The following is a 9,031-nucleotide window of genomic DNA, read 5'->3' on the forward strand; positions in this document are numbered from 1 at the left end:
TTATGTCACTTCTACAAAAACAGGATAAGACAGCCTGGACAGAGGCTCCTTTAACAGAAGTCCTCTGTACTTAGTTTTGTTACCAAGTCTAAACTTATCCCACTCACTACACAACAGCCAATACTTCGAGTGACAAGGTGGTGGAGCAAGGAAAGCGATTCTATTTGGAAAGCCAGTGAGCTGAGAAGATGGCAGACTAGTATCCTGAAGAACCATCTCAAGAAAGTACAGAATGCAGGCTTCTTTTATGTCAAAGGAAAGGGGAAACAGGAAGGGCAAGAGGTGATTGACAACCAGACCTCTGGATGCCAGTATATTTTGAGGAAGAAAGGAAAACGTTTTTGTTCTTAATCTGTTAACTCTAGTTACTATGAGTCCAGTCTCACATCAGTTGCAAATCTTTTTTTTTTTAAATATATTTTTTATTGATTTTTTACAGAGAGGAAGGGAGAGGGATAGAGAGTCAGAAACATCGATGAGAGAGAAACATCGATCAGCTGCCTCCTGCACACTCCCTACTGGTTATGTGCCCGCAACCAAGGTACATGCCCTTGACCGGAATCGAACCTGGGACTCTTGAGTCTGCAGGCTGATGCTCTATCCACTGAGCCAAACCGGTTAGGGCAGTTGCAAATCTTTGATAAACAATTATTATGTTTGTATATACTTTCCTTATTTCTTCCAGGGAGGCACTTTCTTGTAAAGGGCTGTTTTTGTAAAACTCAAGCCCCAAGCAGAATTCCTCTAATGATTAGCACGTCTGTATGCAGGAGCAAGCAAAAGCTATTAACGTGAAGGACACGAGAACAAAGCAGGCTTGAGGAAGATGGAGTCAGAGAGGCCAAACATCTCACTCTGTTACAGTTGCATTTTCCTTCTGGTGGTTCTTCAGGTTGCTCATGCGCCAGACCCGAGTGAAGTGGGAGAAGAATGTATCCCATTGATGCTGGTTGTATTGAAGTATGGTAGCAATCATCTCAGGTAGAAACTGCTGTTTGGGTTCTGTACTTATTTATTTGCTAAAACAATAGAAAGTTATTTTGATTTTCTGAACTTATGTATGCTATCCCAATACTCCATTGATGATGTTTTGAATATCCCATTGATTGTGATCTCACTGGTCATCGAAGCACATTCCTGGGACACAAGACAGTTCAATTATCCTAAATTGCCTTAGTAGCTACAGATAGTGCATTCCTGTTGACTCAGTGATCCCAGAATCTGGACAGCACAATTATTCTAAATTGTCCCGGTGGTCCCAGATAATGTGTTTCTGTCGATTCAGTGATTCGTAGATACTTTAGATAACTAACTTGCTCAGTTTCACTTCTGTAAAATCACGAAACAGGTTCCTCATTCCAGACCCAGAGATGTAATCGATACTTTTGTGATATTCTGCCAATATAAGCCAGAGTGGCAAGCTGTTCGGGGCTGCGAGATTTGGAGCTTTAGCCCCTTGTCAGCCGCCGGCTTTTGATAAATGACTCCATAATTCGACTTTTTTTGAGGCATCCTTTGTAAGATGGGGGTTACACTACAACAGTATCTCACTGAATTCTTTTCTCTCTTCTCCAGGAGTCCTGGGGTACTCTGGGACAGTGGGGGCAAGATGGGGGGAAGGGACTAAGATTGAAATATTTGCATATGCTGGGCACTGGAGAAGCTTTGCCTTTAAGCGCTGAATTTCCCAGCCTAATTAAGAAGAAGCAGGGATTAAAATGGAAGTATACAACTCTTTCTCCGAGCTCCACTGAGCTCTTTCCCTACAACCCCAGCTTTACTCCCATTATTGAGTTGCTGGAGGATTTGGCTTTATACACTATAAAGCACTATATGAATATTATTGGGGTAGCCATAATGTGAGATAGAATATCAGAACTGATTCATTAAGCAGCCATTGACTGCTAGGACTGAGGACCCAAGTCCCAGTGAGGACGGAAGAGCAGCCCTAGGAATGCCATGCGGGGCATGCAGCCTAGAACTAAAAATTAAAATTCTAGGAACAAAATCAATTCTTTATTCTTGATAGTTCACCTTAATTAAATTCATATTGTCATCCCAAGAGTCTTTGGGAGTGTTTCTCAGCTGCCATGTCCTGTTCTCCAATGGCATGCTGATGGCTGCCACAGAGGCCAGAGGTAAACAAAGCCAGGATGACCTTCCAGATGGTCACCATTCTGGTTTCCTGGGGGAGCTGCTGGGTCCACGCTGTGCTACCACAGGAACTAACTACACATGGGAAATCCACCCATCGTTGCCCTGGGGACTGTATTCATCATAGGTACAGAGAAGAGTTGCCCTCACTATCTTCACGAATTTTAGAAAAATAGCTTTTTAAGGTGCCTTTGAATTTTTAATATCGATAGAGTTTTCTGATTTGGGTACAAAGATAATAATCAAATTGTTGATGTGACCATTTTGGACCCAAAATTTGCTTCATATGCACTTTAATTCTTTTCTGTATCATGGTACTATTTTTTTTCTAAGTAATACACAAGTGCTCCTGAAATGATCCAACTGTCTTCAGTGATTTTCTGAAAGGATATATTTTCAAAGATGTCATTTATTTGCAGAGAAGAAAGCACTATCAATAATATGCTAGCCTAGTATTGCACTTAGCGGCAGAATAACCTGAGATGAGATTTGGGACACAAAATTTTAAATGCTCTATATAATGGTACCTAACTTACTTTGTGCTTGAGCAGTGTTTGCTAATTCTATATGTTGTCAAAACTCTTCCAGCATCTCATTCTTATAGCATAATAACCTTAGCCTGCTTGTTACCCGGTATGTACCTCGGCTAGTTTTTTCTCAATAGATTGTATGGTGTGAGGAAAATCAATAGCTCATTTTTAGCAGCAGTGCGATGAATAAGTCCAGGAAGAGTTTCAGTGAAGTTTTACCTCCTCCTGAGAGGGAAATACATGTTTTCTCCTATTTCAAGCTGCATATTTTACAAGCAGCAATTGGCAGTTTTGCTGAACTTCCCAAGGTTAGATCTAGTGGCTCTTTAAGATCTTACTGAATATATGTATGAGTGTATCTCTAACCACCCATTCCTGCCAAGTTCAATTCCATAGAGCTTTCTATCCTTGAACTGTGCTCAATAAATGTTAAGGTTGGCTAAGTAAAAAAGAAAGCTGCTAATCTCCTGCAAAGCTAGGTGGTGGTGATTGAACAGAGAAACCACAACACTTTCCACATGTCAAGAGGTGCAAGGTTAGTCTGGTTATGTATTTTTATTTTAAAGACCTGTCAAAGGTAGCATGATTGTAACCTACTTAATTTTGCTGATTGTTAAAGGAAGAAATAATGAGGAATTGATTTAATCAGAGCTGGAAGCCATTTTTGTGCACTTAGGCATAATTAATTCCTATGTATATTCTGGTGGGTACATGGTTATTGCTACTTTTTTAAAATCAAGGTAGATCATCCTAGTAGAAAATTGCCTTGGAGCACAAACTTGGTGTTTTTTTTTTCTACCGCTTATAATGGTAAGGTGCGTCTTTATTAAAAATCATGACTCCTACACAGAAATAGTAACAGTAGTCATGATCGGGAATGTCATTAAAATAGAAAGTGCTGGGAGTAAGCAGATTTGAGAAGAACCAGACTTTAGTTCTTTATTTCACTGCTCACTCTAACCTTCCCAAGGAGAATGTCCTCCATGTTTCCTTCTTGCCTTTTTCCCACCTAAACTCTCCAGAGCTATATGACTTTAGCCACATCTCTACCCATTCCCTCTAAATTCCTACCTCTAGGAGTAAAGTCATAAAATTCTACTAACACTCATTTGCAGAGTGGTTTGCATCTTATAAATGTTTTTTTTTAAATTTCTTAATTCAGTCCTTTAACAATAAGATCCCTTTATTTTTTATTTTTTGGTTAATTCTCACCTGAGGATATTTTTCAATTGATTTTTAGAGAGAGTGGAAGGGATGAAGGGGGGAGAGAGAGAGAAAGATCAATGTGAGAGACACACATCAATCAGTTGCCTCCTGCACACGCCCCTACTGAACCGGGATCGGGCCTACAACCCAGATACATGCCCTTGACTGGAAATCAAACCCAGATCCTTTGGTCCGAGGGTTGACGCTCTATCCACTGAGCAAAACTGGCCAGGGCAAACGTAGGATCCTTTGAATGCCAGAGGCAGATGTGATGAAACTGAGGCTCAGGATCATTGAGTGCCATTGTCCAAGGCCATCCGCTAGTCACCAGCTGAGTGGAGAAGGAAACCCAGTTGCCATTCATAACTATGCTGCTCTATGTATTTCTGTGCGTGTTAGGTCTGCACCACTTACATCTCAACTGTCAGGGTACTTGTAATAAATGCTGAGTTCTGGGCTCCATCCCCGAACTACTGAATCAGAATCTCTTACAATAGTGCTCAGTAATCTTATTTTAAGTAAATACTGCAAGTAATTTCAGTGCATAGTTAGTTTAAGAAGTCCTGTATCATATTATGCTATCTTTGACAAGATTGATCTTTCTAAGACATGTGAAGAGTCTATGTTTCCTCAAATACATTTAATCCTCAGAACAAACCCTGGTATTGCACAGAATAGGTATACATTTTCCTGCCTCTCTCCCCAGTGCCATTTAAGATGGAGAAACTGAGACAAGGGGGAAAGTGATTTTAAGTCCCAGAGTTAAAAGCTTTTTTGAAATTTAAATATAAAGTGCCACTATGAGGAATCATTCCTGTAAGACTGCTTTTTAAAGTGAATCTGTATTAGATTTGCTGTGGGGAGGGATATTTGTGTTTTAGTCATTCCCATTTCTGTGGTGCAGTCTGTGCCAATGCAGATATTGCAAATGGAGTGTAGGTTTTAAAATTAGGAGTAATGAGCAAATCTTGACAGAAAATGCAATACTGCCCTTTGAGAGCTGGTTTCCCCTTCAAGTTCCAATTGATTGTATTATTTGTTTAGGCAAAAGTCTAATTAGAGAAATAGAGGTAATAAATTCAAAGCCTGTGTGATGGGTCAAGGGAAATGGACTCTTTGGCAGTGACTGTTGGATTGAGTGCTGTTCCTTTCATATGGAAGACATGGTCATTGACGAATTGTCTCCATTGACTTTGGTGTCCCCTTTGAGCACTTTTCTATTTGCGGCACTGAGATTTAAAAAGTCAGTGTGGCGTGCACCTAGGATGATATGTCTTATTTTCTGAAGTAAATGTTGGACAGAATGGCATGGCAAATTGCCACAGAAAAAAAGGCCATTAAAGGATAAAAGAGCCAAAAGATCATGGGTGTTGTTTTTTGAATTTATTAGTAACTCATTCTTTTATCACTTCCTCCTCCCCTGTCCCCAAGGTTATGTCCTTTTCCTACGGGGTCAAGTCCTTATTCTAATCTGAGGCAACTCTGACGGGCCCTCCCAGCTCTAGAGCTCCCTGTAGGACTGGGTGAACATTTTGTTGCAGCATCATCGCAGTTTAACTGCTCCCTCTGCCCAGGTCCACTTTTCTCACCCCTCACAGGTGTCGATCAGGAGTACATTGCCCAATACACCTCCTGTATGCAAATCTCAAAGCCTCAGAGTCAATTCCCAAGGAACTGGTCCTACAAGTAGGCCTTCTTAAAAAATGTATTTTTTATTGATTTCAGAGAGAAAGGGAGAGGAAAGAGAGAGAGATAGAAACATCAAAGAGATAGAATTATTGATTGGCTGCCTCTTGCACGACCCACACTGGGGATCAAGCTCGCAACCAGGGCATGTGCCCTGCCCTGGAATTGAACCGTGACATCCTGGTTTATAGGTTGATGCTCAACCACTGAGCCATGCTGGTTGGGCCAACTAGGCCTTTTGAGGACAAAGGGTGATTATTTTCCAAAAAGTCTATGAGAGATGCTGAGACATCCAGGATGAATATACTTAAAGGGAGCAGAACTAGTCTGTGGCCATGAACCCTTATCAAATACCCCAGCCTAAGTGAAGCAAGAATTGAAGAGTGATATAGACCTCTGGGGAAAATGATTAATTTTCTTCTTCCTTCCCTGTGGGCCACTCCCGCCCTCAACCCCAAGTCAAAGAAGAGGGCCCTAGAAGAGTTTTCAATTAAGATTAGAGCGATCCACAAGGAAATGTCCAGAACTGCAGAATTGTGGGTCTTGAGATGTCTATGGAGCCCAAGAGAGCTCTTGGGAGAGCTGGACAAGTCACCATCTAAAGTTGAGGGCATATGTTAATATGCTGTCTCTGGAGAAGCCTCAAAATTGGCAGGAAGTTAGAACAGCCTGTATTTTCAGGGATAAAAGAAAAGTTGAAGAGGAAGCAGTGACGAGTAGGCATGTTACCATGTTCCAAGTGAATGCTGTGCATGGTAGCTGTGCTAGAGATGTGTTGATGTGACTTCAGTAGTAAAAGAACAAGGGATGTATGTCTAAGGACAGGAGCTGAGGGAGTGTTAAAGGAAGTCAACTGTAGTGTCCACAACCCATGCCAGTCTCTAGGCCCTACAACAAGGGTTATAGGGCTGCACACGTACATGAGATCTCCTGAGGGTTCTTCACCGGTCATCTCTTCTATCTGAGCGTTATACTCTGAGTGTTTGTTATACATCGTTCTCTCTCATTCAATCTCCTCTCCCATATTTATTCTTAAACCACTTTCTTCCAATCTTTCCAAATTTTCCTTAATTTTTTAAGGAGAACAGTTTAGTTATCTCTTTGTCTTACTCCTCATCTATGCCCCAAACTGCCCAATAAATTATTGTTGGGTCTGAGCCCCTCTGCTAGGGAACTGGAAGAAGATACGAGCAGCCATAGGTATATGCGATATGCTTTACTGCAGATATAGCAGCCATTGCAGACAAAGTAGTCAGCCAAAGCAGTCCCCACTGCTGGTCAGCAACACATTTTATACTAACACAGACGAAAGAGGCTTCTTGCCAAATAGTGACATCAGTGTTACATAAGATAAAGGTGGAGCTATGCAGTGGGTACAGTAAAACTGCTGTGTCATTGCCTTTGCACATGCGTATGGCAAATGAGCCTTTTAACATCCAGTGTACTCTGGTGAGGGTCCCGACAGTTATTTAGCTAATCCAGCTGTTTTCTAACTTTTTGGACCCAGAGCCTGTTAAAATATTCATTAAAATGGCAGATGGTTGCAAATAATTTATATTTGTTGTGGATTTACTTGATTTATTCAAAATTATTTAATGATGCTTTCAAGAAAAAAAGTTATGAAGAGGAGAAAATTTCTTAAATTAGGAGTAAAGGGATCCAGTGTTATTTGGTACTTGAGGTGACTTGATAACTGTAATTATGTCTTAAATTTGGCTCAATTTTCTGGTAGGAGAGGAAACAGAGAAGATGTGGGAGTTATGAAGCATTGAGTTTTTGCCAAAGAAAACAGTTAAGTTTGTCAATAGAGAAACTTTTTTCATAAACCAAGTTCAAGCATGAATTTATTGTATGAGTCATTTAAAAAAGAGATGCTTTGATTTGCAAAAGATATATAAATGCTGTGATAATGGACAGCTCTTGAATGAGCATCTATTAAAGCCTGAGGGCATAATATTGCATTGTAAGGACAGTTGTGTGGAAGAGCAGAAAGCACACTGGACCTGGAAATAAAGGATCTGAGTTTCAATTCTGTTTCTACAACTTTGGGTGACTGTTTCAGCTTATTGATCTCTCTGAGCAACAGATTCTTCTTTATCTCTCAAGATTAACACCTGCTCATGGGTCTTTTTTGTGGAAATAAATAAATTAATATATATGACAGTGCATAAATTTGCCTGGCTCAAACTAGAAGACAAGCAAGTGTTTCTTCAATTTTAATCTATGAAGAAGAGAAAGATATGAAAATATATGCATGGATAAACTATATATTTTTTTCATATGGCATTTAAATTTGTTTTTGTATTTTACATATACAGTTTTCCTTCTCTCGCAAATCTTATTCCCATCGTAGAGAGAGAAAATGAGGCTCTTGGATCCTAGCTTGACCTCGGTCCTTAGAGAATGATAATCTCTCAGAAAAAAATAAGTAAATAAAATGAAGCAACAGTGATTCCCTTGTGATGATTGCTCTTGTAAGGACGTCCAGAGGCGTTCCACAGGGGCTGAGCCCTCTCTGCCCTTAAGCTGGAGGTGAGGAGGCTCATAGCTTGAGAGGCAACTGACAAGACTGTTTCCCCTGGGACTCTAACAGGGGGCTGACAACTGTCCAAATCAGCCCACAGCAGCGGAAATTGCTACACTTTCACTGGAATACAGATGAATGCTGTGGCTCAAGGAGTACCGAAGCTCCTTCTGAGGCCCCGTGGTAAATATACCTGTGTGGGGGCAACAGCATATAACAGCTCCTCTCAGGAAAACTGAGTGCCCTTCAGTATTAGCCTCTCAAAGGTCTGATTTTCAACTTAAGATATTTAGTAAATAAATTAAAGAATTGTCACTCTTGAAACCCCAAATTGAAGCTTGAAATACTAAGTAGGAAATATATTTCAAAATGCAGGGATGTGGGGGGGACCCACAAAGTCATAAAAAAAGGTGAAAAGGCTTGAAGGGCAAATCAAATAGAAATAACTCAGACATAATGAGAATTACAGACTAAGATAAAGGAAAATGTGGAAGAGAGAGTATCATCTAGAAGAAGGAGAAAAAGGAGGAGGAAGGGGAGAGGAGAAGAGGGCACAGGAGAAATGTTATCCGAGTCAAAGAATGACTTGAATCTACACATTAGAAGGGCTTACTGAGATCCAGGAAGGAACCAGGAAAAAAAAATCACACATACCTAGGCATGTCTTGTTAAAATTACTGAACTCTAAGAATAAGAGGAAAACTTAACAAGTTTGCAATAACAATGAGGAAAAGTAGGTTTGTATCAGTCTTCATAGTAGTAGTAATAAAAGCTAGACACAGTGGGAAAAAAAAAAAAACACCTACAGACTGATGAGAAGAGAGAATGCCAGTCTAGGAATCCCATATCTGAACATGGTATTCTCCACTGGTTAGGATGAAATATAGTTGAAGACACCCAAATTCAAAGAATATGCCATGCTACTACCCTG

Source organism: Eptesicus fuscus, chromosome 7 (genome assembly GCF_027574615.1).
Source record: "Eptesicus fuscus isolate TK198812 chromosome 7, DD_ASM_mEF_20220401, whole genome shotgun sequence".
NCBI lineage: Eukaryota > Metazoa > Chordata > Mammalia > Chiroptera > Vespertilionidae > Eptesicus > Eptesicus fuscus.